The 16,911-nt window shown below is 42.6% G+C and overlaps 1 protein-coding gene across 1 annotated transcript in view; it reads left to right on the top strand.

Annotated features, from left to right (window-relative positions):
- Positions 1–9,281: 9,281 nt before the first annotated feature.
- Positions 9,282–16,911, top strand: part of LOC115025101 (zinc finger protein 710-like) — a 25,104-nt gene continuing 17,474 nt past the window's right edge. Inside the window, exon 1 of the mRNA XM_029457158.1 lies at positions 9,282–9,472. The gene's annotated coding sequence lies outside the window, so the exon portion shown is untranslated. The remainder of the gene's footprint in view (positions 9,473–16,911) is intronic.

Here is a 16,911-nt window from a genome sequence, read left to right as displayed (position 1 = left end):
AGGAGAACAGTTGGAAAAAGATATGGTCACATTGAGCAACTCACTGTGCGAGTATTTTGTGAGGCTGTTCATTGAAAAAAAAAAAATCCAATACCTTTTATGATATTAAGTACAAATTCCATGAACTACAGGTAACCCTTTCTTTCCATGGAAAAGAAACCCTCAGGATATCATCTCATCCCAGGTTCAAACTGCAAACTGAAATCTTACAGGTGGGTGGATTTCCTCCAGTCTGAGTGTCTACATCAAACGGAGGCAGTGCCTGTGCTCGCCGCTCACCTCAGGCTACAAAACAGCTTTTCTTTTTTTCAAGGAGCAAAGGAAAAGCCCCTAACAGGTGCACGGCTTACATCCTCCCATCCACCAAATCACATCAATCAATCAAAGCTTTGCACAGGAGCCGGATAGACACCAACAACCTCCTTGAAATGTCTTCTCTCCCAGAAGAACAGGAGTGTTTGCTCACAAAGAAGCTTCTTCTGCTTCCAGGGAGGTGTACACATCCTGCAAGTGCTCCGCTGGACAGGGAGCAACAAGCGTGTGAAGTATTTAGATGCAAAATGTAACGCGACACATTAATGCATCATATTGAAACGCTGTAATTCCAGTTGTTTTTTCTCCCCTCTCACATCTTTTAAAGGTCTTGGGGAGTACTACATGTGAACTAATTTGTATAAATCCTTTTGTGGCTCCAGAGGGAGTTCTGCAAATTCTGATAAATGTCCTAAAAAAGGATTTAGTGGTGTGGATCTAGAAAGAATTTGGAGCTTATCAGACCTTTGTCGCCCGCTTCTCACCTCTGCTTGTGGCATAAAACACCTGAATCTCTGACCGGGAAATGTTGATGCTCAAGTTGCATTGTGGGTCTTGTAGTTTTCGACAAAGAAGAATAGTGCGTGTAGTAAACACAACGATATCTCCGATGGGCAATTGAGTGCATATTTACAATAAATGTGGAATCATTAGGAGGCGTTTATTGTATTGTGGAATGAACCTCAGAATTGTAAACTGATCAATGGTTTCACCTGCATCCTCTGTTTTATTCAATTGAGAGAAATCTACATTTTGTACGGTAATATGAGTACAGCCATTTTTAAAATATCTTATTGAAACAATTATTAATATTGCTGCATTGAACTGAGCAGGAAAGCTGTGGGCCTGGACAGGATTTGTCCTTGTTTTGAAACAATTGAAAATCACCAGTAGGCTCTAAAAGGGAAAAAGTGGCGCAAGAACAATGAAGTGCTCAGTGGTCCGGCTTCCATGCTGATTAAAAGTGCAGCGTTCAAGGAAACTTGACGGGTCGGAGCAATTTCCAACACCGTGTAATGAGGATATCCTTCACAGACATGAACACATTTCCAACATGTGAAAAGGAAACTGCAACATTCACTACAATTCAACACAGTGTGTGTCTGTGAAGAAGCAGAGTACAGCAACACAACTAAAGGGAATAATAATAGTTATAATCCTTAAGATTTTCATTTTTGTAACTATTTTATGTTCAGAATTTTTGTCTGCAATTGTCATTCCATGTATTCACGTTCAGTAATTCACAAGAAACAATGCAGCATGTAAGCATCATACTAACAGCCTCACTGACATCGTGTCAGAACTGTATTTACTTACTGCTGCTGCATCACATTAACAGCGTTCAACTGGTGAATCAGGGGGGCTTTTATTGTGAAAAGCAACAGGAAACACAATGTATATGTTGATGAGGTTTCATCATATTATTAATTTGCTTTTGTAAACCACAGGTGTCGCCTTATCAACCAGACTGAAATCTGAAGGATTATAACTTTCTTGCTTATTGGGGCGGAAAGGTTTTATCACACTGAACAGAAATAGTCGTAGAGGGACCAATTACGGATCGGATGCTTGTTCTTTACCAGTACACTACACCCTCAACGGGCGATGCATGGTGGGGTACACGTGTAGGACATGTGTGCACAGAGAGGTCAACATGTGTGCACAGAGAGGTCAACATGTGTGCACAGAGAGGTCAACATGTGTGCACAGAGAGGTCAACATGTGTGCACAGAGAGGTCAACATGTGTGCACAGAGAGGTCAACATGTGTGCACGCAGAGGTCAACATGTGTGCACAGAGAGGTCAACATGTGTGCACGCAGAGGTCAACTTGTGTGCACAGAGAGGTCAACATGTGTGCACGCAGAGGTCAACTTTCTTTCCAATTTGTCATCACTTTGTCAATCAATCTGTTTGTAATGACTTCATATCATTGTTTCTCCTATTAATGCTTTTTAAAAATACCAATGTATTGGTCAAAATCAGCCAATTGCAGTCTTCAAAAATAGAATAGATATATGAAATGTTTGGGTCCTAATGGAAAGTATCACACGCTATCAGGGGGGGAGGTTCAAATAAGAGAGAACGTGAAGGCCATATTGACTGCTGCTCGTTGAAAACAAAGCGATGTAAAGAGTATCTAAGTCCTTTAAGCGTCTCCCTTTTCCAGTGGACTCAAAGGCTCAGACTGCAATACATTAGCTGGTGAATGATGTAACTGTATTTTAAGGTTGGCTGAAGAATAAAAATTGAAGTACTTCTTTCACTCAAGTAATCAAATTAATTCAGAATGTTCAGATTTTTTCGTCAAGTGTTATTCATCTGAGATGGAGTGGGAGTGAACTGCAGTCTGCATCCATCACAGAGCTCTCACTTTTAAAGGGCCAGTGTGAAGTATGTAGGGGGATCTATTAGCAGAAATTGAATATTAGATTCATAAATATGTTTTAATTTGTGGGAAATCAACTGGAACTAAGAATGTTTGTGTTTATCTTAGAATGAGCAGTTCATATCTACACAGGGAGTCACTATGTGTTGCACTGCCATGTCTGTACGGTAGCTCAGAACGGACAAACAAAACACGCTCTAGGGCAGGGGTGGCCAACCCGCGGCTCTTTGCCCAGTTTCATGCGGCTCTTCAGTTCATATCGAATTTTATTTGTGAGTGTGTGTGTGTGTGCTGTCAGTATGAGAGCATGACAGTGCGTGTAATTTTGATGTGGCCCACGAGCCAATCATAAAAATGCCTGCGATGCAGTGAACCAATCACCGTCGAGGAGGGAAAAACCTATCGTTGAGTAAACTGACCATACCTGTCAACATTGGAATTTCAAAATAAGGGATTTTTTTTTGCCGGACTCCGCCCATATCTTAACAGCTCTCAGCCACCGATGTAAACGTGAACACATAAGGGACGGGTATATACATTCAAGACATACATGTTTATTTAAAGTATGTATTACTTGTAAAGACATGTTTATAAGATTTATGTATTTTATTTATTAGTTATCATCAATGTATTTGATGATTGATGAGTTGTGTGGCTTTTGTTTCCCCCCACGAGGACTTCCTTGCGATGTCAGAGTCGGGAAACATGTCCGCTACACTGCGACTGAAATCAACGCAGAAGCTGAAGGCTACATTATTTTTAACTGCAAAGCATCGACATCTTTCCCTCAGCTCTGGTCACTTGGTGCCTCCGACACAGTTCTTGTCACACATGAAGTCATTGACAGTGGATGTGTTTGTGCCTCGTGCTTGTGCTGACGATTGTTCTCACCTGGCGAACATCGCTTATTCCGCCGGTGTGACTGCTAACATCTGAATGACACACTTTACAAAAAGCACGAGTTTGCCCGACTCTGCTTTTAATAAATTAGGGAAGGTCTCCTCTCATTTGGTACTTACATAAAGTTTTAACTTGTTCGGCAGGTACAACTGCGTCTCCATCTATCTCCCGTCCACTGTGACTCTCATCCATATGTTCTCGTCTTCTTCTGTGTTATTGTTCCTGTTTTCTTCTTCTGTGTGTTTACTGCCGGATAATGTTTTTCTGCTAAAGTTAAACATAATACTGCCACATGCTCTACCGGAGGATTGTTCGAGGCAAGGAATGTCAGAAGTCCCACTAATTTAAAGAAGCAACATGCATAGGAAGATAAAACACTTTGTGTGTGTGAGAGTGCACACAATGTTCATTGTTGATAACAACTGGCCTCTGAATACTGGAAGGAGAGGTTTAATTCAATTTCTGTCAATATTATGGTGTGTGACATTTACAATAAATCTGTCTGAGCAGAGCTGTGTGTGTCTGTCTGTGTGAGGGTGTATGTGTGTGTGTGTGTGTGTGTGTGTGTGTGTGTGTGTGTGTGAGAGGGGAGGAAGAGAGTGAGGGAGCACATTGCAAAGTGTTCACTGGTACACATGTAGCACCCATGAGAGACGGGTTTGGCTGCTGAATAGTGCAACAGAGCTGCATGTTAGCAGACCTCCATGATGGTCTGCATGTGTTGAGGTTATTACCCAGTTGTCGATGAAGACGTCTCTTCCCTTCTCTTGTCTGTCTGTGGACAGTCTGTCTGCACACTGTCATACATTTGACACCGTACACTCCTGTACAAACCTAACTAGAGATGTATATCCGGAAATAGACACGAGAACTTTGTCCAGTGGGCTGTTGGGCAGTATGTCATGTAGGAGGAGGATGCTCCCGTGTTGTTCTCTCATCAGGGGGTAAGAGCGACCCCGGCTATAATAAACCCTTCACAGGAGTGGGATTCTTGAGACACTCTGACCCCACTGTGGCATTCACACTGCTGTCATAGTTCACATACTTGTCCTACAATCCTGTGGAATGTGAGTGCGACACCTTCTAGTCCACGTTGTACAGGTTTAGCATTTTGTAAAGAAGCATACATAAAGGGGGGGGGGGGGATATTCATTTACAAAGACTGACTAGGTGAATTTAAATTCACATCTGAGCCTACGTGCAACAGCTGTGCAGACAACAGAAAAGAATTCTCTCTGTTTTAAATGACAAACCAGGATATTTCTTTGAAAGAGGGTCTTATGCAACAGCCTGCTCATTCTCCAGGGATTTGTTTTGAATTTGAACATGTGAACTTCACTTGCCCCAACACGCCCTGCATGTACATCTCTGGAAAGCACTGAAAGCTCGGAGCAAACTGTCAGAGGACAAATGAGGCAATGCTGTTACACCCCAATAAAAACACTGTCAAGTAAATGGGAAAACAGAGTACTACACTGACCTGAATGAATAGCAAACACATGGTTAAACACACAAAGTTAAAATCCACTGCAATAACAGATTGAACATGTTGGCCTCTTATATTTGTATGCCCTCTCAAATTCGTGTTATTAATTACGATATGACATGAAGTGTCAGTGAAGCCCAAGTAATGGACACGATTCATTCTACAAATTCACCCTGAGGGAGACTTGAGACTCACGAGAAAACAAAAGCAAAGTCTGATAAGTGTTAGGTAACTGACTCTGATCTGTTATAGTATTAAGACACAAAGCGGACTGCTCTATTATCAATGACTTCAAGTGAGATTGTGGGCTGAACAGTGCAGTTTAAGCCTTGTACATCCATGAAAATAGACTTAAAATACAATAGATTGTATTATATTTCAGGTATTCTGCACAAACCTGTCTCTTAATCACTGTGTCAACCTCTTTCTTGCGTACACTGTCAGTAACTTGTTACATAATTGGCTCGTAGATGACATCATCATTGGCTCTATTATGTGTACTTTAAGAAGAAAATTATACTTGATCACAAAACAGGTCTCAGCTTGCTGAGGCCGTAACAAGTAGCACGTGGAAAATTCTCTCTCTGATGTATTTTTCCTTTAAGAAAATATCTGTTTCAGATTAATTATTGTGCAACATCTTATCCTGAGAGACAAATGCAGTCATACCCTCAACACTCAACACTCAACACGCTATTCTTGCATCACTCTGGAAATACTGTCCGTACAGGATGGACAGCAGCTAATGCTATGATTCACTCATACATGCACTTTGAATAAAAGGAGATCTGATCTGTTGGCAAACAGGTCTAGTCTCCTATTTCAAAGTGTGTGTGTGTGAGAGAGAGAGAGAGAGAGAGAGAGAGAGAGAGAGAGAGAGAGAGAGATGGTAGAGAAAGGGGAGAAAGAGAGAGCGAAAAGGAGAGAGAGAGAAAAGAGAGAGAGAGCGAGAGAGCGGAGAATAGAGAGAGATAAGGAGACTCTTCCCTCTCCCTTTCTCTCTCTTTCTCTCTCCTTCTCGCTTCTTCTCTCTCTTCTCTCTCTATCTCGCTCTCTCTTTCCTTCTCTCTATCTCTCCTTCTCTCTTTCCTTCTCTCTCTCTTACCCCTTTCTCTCTCTTTTCTCTCCCTTCTCCCTCTCTCTCTATCCCTTCTCTCTCTCTCCCTCTCTCTCTCCCCTCTCTCTCCCGCTCTCTCTCTCTCTCTCTCTCTCTCTCTCCCGTCTTCTCTCTCTCCTTCTCTCTCTCCTTCTCTCTCTCCTCTCTCTCTCTCGCTCCTCTCTCTTCTCTCTCTCTCTCTCTCTCTCTCTCCCTCGTCCTTCTCTCCTTCTCTCTCTCTCCTCTCTCCTTCTCTCTCTCTCCCTCTCCCTTTTCTCTCTCCCTTCCTCTCTCTCTTCCCCCTCCCTCTCTCTCCTCTCCTTCTCCCTCTCTCTCTCTCCTTTCTCTCTCTCTCTCCCACCCTCTCTCTCTCTCCCCTCTCTCTCTCTCTCTCTCTCTCCTCTCTCCTCTCTCTCTCTCTCTCTTCCCCTCTCCTCCTCTCTCTCCCTCTCCTTCTCTCTTCATCCTCTCTCTCTCTATCTATCTCTCTCTCTCTTCTCTCTCTTCTCTCTCTCTCCTTCTCGCTCTCTCTCTCTCCCCCCTCTCTCTCTCTCCTCCCTTTCCTTCTCTCTCTCTCCCCCCCCGATCTCTCTCACTTCCCTTCTTCTCTCTCTCTCTCTCTCTCTCTCTCCTTCCTCTCGATCTCTCTCTCTCTCTCTCTCTCTCCGTTCTTCTCTCTCTCTCTCTCTCTCGCCTCTCTCTCTCTTCTCTCTCTCTCGAGAGAGAGCCCTACAAACAGTGGACTGTCCAAAGTGATGAAGCAGATGGTAATCACAGTCTAGACAGGCAGGGCAGAGAGGAGGAAGGTGAGAAGGAGATAGGCCTCGCTGTTAAATCAACCACCCACAGGAACAACATTTTGAGACGTTTTCAAAGACTCCACTGCACAGATTTCTGCAATGCGAAAAGCAGGCAGTCAAATTATCACGGCAGCGCATCATGATGAACCAACAGTACCAGACCAGAATATTAATACGTTGGCAAGGGTAGAAAAGGAGTATGTGTTACTGTAAATCAAAGCGTTTGCTGCAGCCCTTTTTCTGCTCACAGATGAAAGAAAGACAATATGTTATGACAAAAGATATGAAAAAGTCTCAAATGGCCAGAACTAGTATGATTTATAACCCAGTGAGCTTCCCACAACACCCACACATTGTCTGGATGTATGCTCCAGTGCCTTTCTGTACCTGTGGGAAAACAAGCGGATTTCCCCTCTGTCAATGCCTGCAGTGTTCTTACCCTTGAATCTACGAACATAACAATCAATAAAAAACTCATTTCACTTCGCTGACACAGTTTGAACCTAGGTTTGAGACCACCAACCCGCAAACATTTAACATTCACAGAGCCTTGTATCGATAGGCCTCTGAATACTGAAAGACGCCACAGCAGCATCTTTATGCATATTCTGTCAATAACACTGGATAATCACGGGCTGCAGGGGGGTGGGGGGGGGGGTGCACAGCCCTTTGTGTAGACTGATAGCTCAGTACAACGGGACTGGAAGGCACAGCTATGACACACAGTCAAATACCATCTGTGTTCTTTACAACTGTACGACACAAAACCTCAATCATTTTCACAACAAATGAACTATCATCATGTTGTAGAAACGAGGGTCTTTAAAGAAGGAGAGCTAACTGAACCTGTAGTGGACCCGCCTTGATCTTCTCTCACCGTACAAACAGGAACACTGATGTAGTTATTACCATATTAACAGCACATAATTAATTAAGGACTCATATGACACATTAATCATTTGGACAATAAAAAGATGTTTACTGTAAAGCTCAGTCCCATAACTTTAGTGGAGTGATAGTGCCCTCTAGTGTTGGACATGCACGTTTCTCTTAGGATATTAATTATTGCAGCACAGTTTTAAAAACGTTTAGTCATAATTCACACATTAAAATATCATCGGCGGCTGAGATGAGGACACAGGAGAAAGCTTTTAATGGAATAAATCAGATCATTTTGATTTGATTGAGGGTGTACGAGGCATTTGGTTGTATCAATATGAAATGTTTTTATCAAAATAATTCCTTTCCCCCCCCCCCCCCCCCCCCCCCGACTCATGCACATACACTTATACTTTAAATGACTTAATCTAAAAATAATAATACTTATGTGGAGATCACTGTGTAATCTTAAATAGTCAACATACATACACACACAGGAGGAGAAAGCTTTCCTCTGAAATAGGTTCATTATGCTAATTAAATAATGCTAATTATTTGTTGTCTCTGTGTGTGTGTGTGTGTGTGTGTGTGTGTGTGTGTGTGTGTGTGTGTGTGTGTGTGTGTGTGTGTGTGTGTGTGTGTGTTACTTAAATTGTTTTATGTGTGCACAGTCACATTGCGGATATTCACATCTCAGTTTAGGGAACTACAGCTGGTTACCACATGTAACCCATTTTATTTTAGTGTCAAGGCTTCTTTTTTAAGCCCCCTCCATTAAAAAAATTAAAATTGGCAGTAGAAGACTGTATTAAAATTCATCTGGAAAATGTCTCTGTGCTCACCGTGTGTATGCACGAGCACGATTATTTGAAAGGCAATCATGGTCCAGTATGCAACTTACACACATGGGATGTAGGAACTCGGAGCCTTTCAGGATCTTTCATTGAGGAAAAAATAATAAATAATAATAGTAAAGCAGTTTATTTAAACGTTTTTTGTTTTACTAAAATAAAATAAGATAAAATGTCTTTATTGAAGAACCATATTACACAAATAATTATCATTCAAAGCAAAGTATTTTTACATATCTTGAGATAATGCAGTTTACTCAACATGCCAAATCCAGTGTTATTTAGGGTGCAGATAGCGCCACCTGGTGGATTTTGTTAACACCATACAAAAATATGTCTTTTACAGTAAAAACTATCTCACTTAATATTAAAATAAAAACGCTACAATACTATAATTGTCATATGGATTATATAAAAAGTAGGCTTGGTATTTTCAAATGAGCAAAACGTTGTGGCTGTAGGTTTTAATAGTCTGTTTCAAGGTTGTAAAGCTTGTTAAAAACATCAGTATTCACTGACAAACACTCATTTAAGAGGATGCGTTTAATGGCTGCTGGTGAATTCCACTAAGTCAGCCACATTCCGCCTTTACTTGTGGCGTTGAGGAGGAGCTCAGTTGTTTATTCATTCACGTCAGCCCCTCTCGCCTTCCCTTCCCTCCTTCCTGCTACACACAACGGGGACCCACCGTTGTAACTGTTTTTCCCATATTGAAATTAACCACAATCACGTCGCCACCATAAACCGATTTTGGAATCAGGTGAGTTGCACATTTTCTGTTTCTCTTCTTTTTTTTTCCACGACAATAGAGGAAATGTATGTGGCGCGAGAGCGTTGACTTGTCCGGCCCGGCGAGGCGGAGGAGTGTTTCAAGCGTAACTTATTAAATTCCTCCTGACCCAGGATAGAAAATGTATGCGCGTAATGTCTGGCGATTTTACTGCCCGTGCGTTTTAAACGGGTGTCTTTCGGTGCGGGGGGTTTTGCGCTATGCTGGAAACAAATGGTCGATGTAGGTCAGCAACTACAGTCAAAATGTCGTCTTTTCTTTTTTTACTTCCACATTCTCTCATGCCACAAACAGATGGCGTCGAGAGAGAGGGGGGGGGGGGAGATGGAGAGAATGGGGAAAGAGACGCATAAAGGAGTAGGGGCTCCACCAGGCCACATTAGCCCGGGTCTGTTCATCACTAACCCAGACCCTGCACATGCAACATAACCTCCCTCTCCATGGCAGGACACGGAGGCCGAGATGTCTTCCGTAGGCCTGTCTTGAACAAAGTTTTTGCTGTTAAGTTGTCGGGCCTTTTCTTTTAAAGATACAGCGCGAGTTTTTTATTTTTTTTGGAGTGGGGGTAATATTTTATTTTCTAGCAGGCGAAAGTGTCCACCACCCCCACTTGTTAAGGTAAAGCTCGCCGCTTGCAGCTTTAGTACAGCGTGCAGTGGGGAGCACATTGGTGGTTACAACACAGTGCAGAGGGGAAATGTTTGACAGCTCGAAGCACCGGGAAGATGCACTGCAGCAGTTCACCTGTAGCCCGGCGGGCTGCTGGCTGTTGTGGGGGAGCCAGGCCACCACCAGTTGGCTGTATCCTCACTGAGATCATTGATAGGCCACAGGTATCCTCCACTGCACTAATGAGGACACTTGCATCTCAACACTGGCTGTCAAGGGACGTGGAGATGCTGTACTGTATGGCTGTCTGGATCTGCATATATGTACTCTTATTTAGCACTGCCATTTTCTGTGTATGTGCAAAGCCAGAATGAGCAACAATGCTGACCCCTTGCATACCTGCCATGCAGTGCCTAATGTAATGTGGATGGTGCACTGCATGCAGCAAGGCAGCTGCATACTGTGCATACCAGTTGGCAGCCTGGGGGCCTATAGATGTGCTCCAATGCACTTCAGTGTCAGTGCACTTCAGTGGCTGGCAGTAATTAAAAAGACATCCTCCCCTTGTGGTCTATGGGTCATTTGATTGATGGGGATTTAGATGGAAACATTCGAATGACTCAGCATTGTTCGACCAAGGTATCACTGACATGCAGATCTTAATTCCCGCTGCAGATCTCACTGTTTTGCAGTTTTGAAAGTGACCCATTTCTGCTGTCAGTTTGAGCACGCGTGCGTCCTAAAATGACACCTTGACTAAACTGATTTAATCATCTCGGTGCCCAAGGGAGTGCAGGGCGTCAACCATCTCTGTCCACCTCACTCTTCTCCAGTGTTACAGTAGCCTTTAGAAAAGAGATTGTATTTCATTGCAGCTCTTAGATTGAGCATGCTCAGATATTTGTGGCCCTTCTTGTTGGTCAGTTGATGCTGGCCTGGTATGTTCTCACCATTGAGTCAACCTCCACCTCTGTCTTCTGTAGAGTGCATTTATTGGCTCTTGCTGTACTCCCCCCCCCCGTATTGTCGGCTCCAGTGAATGACCAGTCATGGCCACATCGTTGATTGGATTGCTCTGCCTCCCTGAATGCAGTTTTCAGCCTCTTTGACTTCCACTGTTTGATGATAACCTCTCCCGTCTGTTTTTGCTTGAAGGCTTCTCACCAAATATTAATTTGCAAACTTGCCATCTCACAGCTGGCTGCTATATTTGTTGTCTTCTGTGTTAACCTTGTGTTAATGCTGTGTCTAATCTGCATTGTTTAATAGAAAATCATGTGGTTTTCATGTCGGTGAAGAACGATACAGACATTGTGTTTCGGTGTTTGGACCAGGACTTCACTTTTAGTGTTAAAAGATTGACAGATGATGATTTTGACATTATGTTTGAGGATCTGATAACTCGATTAATTAATAGTGCACCAAACGGCTCAACAGAAAGCTCAGGCAAGTTCTCCACAATTCAGCCTTGTACTGTGTCTGCCAAATTTATATATATATTTGTGTTGGCCAGCTTGAGTTGTACAGTGATGAATGAATTTCCCCAAGTTTAAAACGCTAATGTATTATTGCACTGCTACTGCTACTACACACTATGTATGCTGCCCACGGGATCATAAGCCATTCGTCCGTGGATCATCAGTGGCAGGGTGGATGTTAAATGAGGTCCAGCTGAGCCAAACAGAAAGCACATCAGGACATCCACAATATGCATAAAGAAACTGAACAAATCATCTTAACGGACACAAAATAAATCAGACACACCTCCTTGTAAATGAAGATAAATGAAAATTAGCTGGTGTTTTTTTTCTTCCTCTCCCTCCTTTCTTCTTGTGGATGTGGGAATATAGCTGTGCTAAAAGGTTTAGAATAGCTGATGATGGTGTCAGCACATTGCAGGGCTCGGCTGTGCTGCAGGCAGGGTTTAAAAAAAAAAAAAAAAAAGAGGCTGATGTTTCTCGAAGCACAAAGGCCTAATGTGTAGGGCCTGTTTGTTACAGCCATGCTGAACGACCTCCACAGTGTAATGCCACTTTGTATGCGCTGTATGAGTGTAATGTGCCTATTTCAATGTCACAATACTCAGGCCTTCTGGAAAAACGAGGCCTGCAACGTTGAATTGTTTATAAATGACACCAAAATGTAGCTTTTGTGTAGTTAAGTGGGCGAACAGATTACTCTATATGGATTGATTAACTGCTGTTTTATTGTTGGACCATGTGAATACATACGATTGTAAAGATTAATTGTGATTTAAAGCAAAATCAGCCTGGTCATCTGTTATTATCACTTGTGAGAAATACAAGTGTTGTTAAAGATACTGCACAAATATTATGGCAAATGATCGTATTATTATAGCATGTGAGCTAATGCTAATAATGGTTTAACTCGCTAATAGTTTGGTAATCAGGGGCAGCAGTCATTGTTCAGACATTGCCATATTATTTGACATTCATGGTGAATCCTAACATGTTTGGTGATCCTCGTCCCACCGGCAGGTAAAAGTCTGATGTTTTGGATAGATTGGCACGAAATGTTGTCCAGATATTCATAGTCCTCAGAGGAAAGGGTAGTGGATGGATTGCCATGAATTATAATGCAAATATACATTTTTAAATAATGCAATAACTTTGCTGATCCTTTAACTTTGCATCGAGCGCCATCATCTTCATTTTGTCCAACACATGACCAAATGTCTTTAGAACTAATGTAAGTCCCATCAGCCTCTGTTGTACTTTGTGTTTGGTGCTAATGTTAGCATGCTAACATAGTAGTGATCACTCACTAGCAACTGTTTTAGTGCATAGTATGATTTATATATTTAAATCTGAAGTCTGCTTCACAGAGTGTATGGAGAATAAGTTTTTAATAGACAACTCCAGTGTCTAATGCTTATTAGGTGCAAGTCATGCCTGTCAGTTTCCGTCTCGCTGCTGGTCCGGCTAAATGCCGTCCGTGCCAACTTTTACTGTGTGAAGTTGTTACTAGTTCTCTGGTGAGTCGGTTTGTCAGTCAGTTCTCCCAAATCCGGCCAAGTCTCTGTGTGAAAAAGATAAGCTGTTGGACTTATTTAACAGAACGTGATAGCGTGCAATCTTTTAATTATTTTATAGCTGAAATTATTTGTGGAGTATTCCGTTCTCATGTCTAAAGAAGACTTTGCTCCTCATTATTTTCACTTTCAAACTGATTGCATCCTGATTATTAGCCTCTGGGCTGACAGTAATGATATTGTGTGTTGTTCAGGCACATGGATAACTAACCACATTCAGTGTTAGCCTGCAACCTTCATGTCTCTGAAAGCCCTCTGTTCACTTAGCAAACTTTCCTGCATAGTGCGGAGCAATGGCCTAGTTCATGCCCTCTTGAATGTAATTTTAGCTATGCGTGTATTTGAGTGCATGCATTGTGTGTGTACGTGCTCGTGGACGCCTCTCTGTTTTGTCTCCTTCTCTTATCGTCTCTGTTTCCAGTCCTCTCATTCCCTCTGTCCTTTCACACTGTTCCTGTGTCTCTCTCTGGCAGTAATGAGGCTTTTGTCATGACACTGTGCAGTACTCAGACCAGTGATGCTGGGGCAGTTACCTCAGTAGTTTCACAGATTGTGATGCTGAGCTGCACTTCTGTGGACGGACGGACAGCGTGTATTCTCCAAAGAATTGGAGACAGTGAAGTCATTTTACAGTATTGGTTGAATTGACAGTGGCAGTGAACGGGTGAGAAGTGGACAATGAAGTTAGTTAAACGTCTATGAGTATGAGACCTTCTCGATATTAGAAATCTACGGTATCCATATTGTTCATGTTGCAAACATAAATCCAGCTCAAGCTGAAGATAGATTTATGGCTGCACGTTGTACTTTGTTCAAAAATAATGTAATGACCAAGCCATTAAATCCTAAAGTAAAAATAAGAAGTAAACAAGACGATTGACCGTAGAGATGTCACAACTCGCCTCGGGGACGCTGCTCCTGGGTTCACTCAGTCAAGATGCTGAGAATCAGCCGCACACGTGAGGAAGTAGCTCGCGGCTCATGCAATGCAAATACATTCACATTGAATAGATTTAGTCCAAAAGATGCTGCGAGGTGTAGAATTGCTTGTTTGTTGATGGGGTTAGAATACATCTCACATTATAAGGGAGTCGGGCAACATTTTGTTATTTTAGGCTGCCAGTCCGCTTCCTCTGGACGATCAGACGATCCACTTCCCGCAGCGATTGGCCAGCTGTGCGGAAGTGAGAAAGGAACCACGGTTTGAACACTATGAATGTGTTCCTGCGGAGACTGTCTGAAAATGTGTACATGTATCACTTCTCTCACTTTGTGATTTCCGACAGGGTTTGGACGACACCTTTTCTTTCCGTATAACTCATCCTTTTGGATTGTATTACTTCATTTAAATCAGCTTAAAATTAGGCCACTTGTGATTTTGCCACTATTCAAGCTTATCTATAGGACAGAAAGACGTCTCATGAGGACATAACTGCACCTTATTTCCACATCTTAAGAAGCCACTGTGAGGTTAAGAAGGTCAAACTGTTCAAAATGTCTGCCCTGCTGAAGTGTCCTTGAGCAACACACTCCATCTCGTCTCTGGGGGCGCTGTGGTGTCGCTCAGATCCAACCGGTGAAAAGATAAATTCCCTCAATGGATAAATATTTCCCTTTTTTAATGTCTTATATTTCTATGTTCACATGTATCAAAGGGCACTCACATGTGCATTACACTCTGTAAGAGAGGTACTGGTTAGGAAAGACCAGCAATGGAGGAGAGAAAAGATAAGAAGGAAGTGATGAAAAGGGGGGGGGGGCGGGAAAGCGAGAGAGAAAAGGGAGGCGGGGGTGTATCCATGGAAACATGAGGAAGGAGTGATGGAGAGAGGAGGAGAAGGAGTGATGTTCGAAACTGTTACTTACAAAGTGCTGGAACAAAACGTTACGCCCAAAGCTGACATTTATTGAGACATTAAATTGTTTCTTTTCTCGTACTTTTACTCAAAGTGATTTTGTTTGGCAGCGTTGCGCCGTGAATGTGTAACATGCTATTGTATGTGAATGTGTAACATGAGAGTGAAACAAGGTTTGAATAAAATACAAATCTGGGTACAGATATTTTAATACTTTAACGTTAACTTCGGGTAGATGTCCTTGTAAACATTAAACTAAAGCGGACTCCTCTCCCCGATCCTTCGTACTGTATTATAGATTGTGTATCATAAGTTATTCAGCTGCTTTTCCACTCGCGTTTAAGGAGCGAGAAGATGAGGTGTTTCCAGGAGCGTGTTTTTTTTTTTTTTTAGGAATTCAGGACTTTATTCCCGAAGGACAGCTCTTCATAAATATATTACACTGTGTACCTGCCTCCAGCGCTGCAAATAGGCTTAAAGCTGCCATTTACACCTGCTGTAAGCTGTGATGGCATACTCACAGACGGCAGTTTAATGTGCATTTCAAAAACTGTAATTGTAATTATTTTCATTTATTGCGGCCCCCCCCCCTCTCTATGAAAGAGTGAAACTAGTACTTTCGGCTGAAACTTTATAGACTTCATTGTTTTTCCCTTAATCCAGGGGAATTTCAAGAAATGAGTAAGAGGCTTACGGGTCACTGAACTGCAGTCAGCGGCGCTCGACCCTCGACCCTCGCCGCTCACAGCTTCCATTCTACACTTTTAAAATGGCTATTTCAGTGACCCGGCGAGTCCTGTATGGAAGCATTTGCATTGAGTTTAGTCCTCCACTAATTCATTCAGGTTTTCCTTTTTAATTTATATCCCTTGTCTGCATGAACTTTATTATCAGGATTGAGTTATTTATGAATTCTCATTTCAAACCAGTATAATGTGAGTGTGTCAAAGTGCAGAACTTTGAATTCTCTCACGCCCCATAACTATTAATGGTGGCGAGCACTAGAGTTCAAAAAGTATTTACTAATACTATAAATAGTGCATGAGGATACTGCATCTACATCTCTGTAGCAACCAGCCTGCTACAATATATTATGACTATAAACATGCGATACCTACTTAAGCAGAGCTTTCTTGACTAATGCTTCATAAGTTATTAATGTGCATGTACTTTGTACTTTTTCACCTGTAGCCACAGCGGCATAAAGGACCAGTTCAAACGCTGTTGCTTAAATCGGACAGAATCTGTGAGATTACAGTCGGCTGATGGCTGCCAACATCTGGACCACTGCGTAGGAATAAGGAGTGTTCACGAGTAATGCAAACCTGAACCATCGCTGTAGAAAGCAACGTGCTAGCTGTTGGTCAAGGTGAGCAAGATGGGCAACACTTTTCACCAGGCCGCCACATCGTAATGCTACAAGCGGCGCGGCTCCTCTTGCTCTTCTCAAGATGGCTCGACGAGAGAAATGGCGCCTCGTTGCTATTACGCTGAGATGTGGACTCGAGTCGTTGTGGACTCGAGTCGTTGTGGACTCGATGTGGACTCGAGTCGTTGTGGACTCGAGTCGTTGTGGACTCGTTGTGGACTCGATGTGGAGTGGACTCGAGTCGTTGTGGACTCGAGTCGTTGTGACTCTTTTGATGAATTGACTTGACAGAAAATAAAGGCTCGACTTGGAAGTCAAAGACTTGACGACTCAAAGGACTTTTGAAGGGGTGACTTGACTTATGACTCGACTTGCCTTGACCTGACTTAACCTGTGACTGACTTGACACTTGCTTGAGACGTGGACCCAATGACTTGAGTCACACGTCTGCTGTTACATGAGATTCTGAGTTGAAGAGTTTAGAGCTCAGTCACGTTATCTACCCCGGTGAGTTATTTCTTAT

The sequence above is a fragment of the Cottoperca gobio genome, chromosome 3, assembly GCF_900634415.1.
Source record: "Cottoperca gobio chromosome 3, fCotGob3.1, whole genome shotgun sequence".
Taxonomy (NCBI): domain Eukaryota; kingdom Metazoa; phylum Chordata; class Actinopteri; order Perciformes; family Bovichtidae; genus Cottoperca; species Cottoperca gobio.
This window is presented reverse-complemented; position numbering and strand designations above follow the sequence as displayed.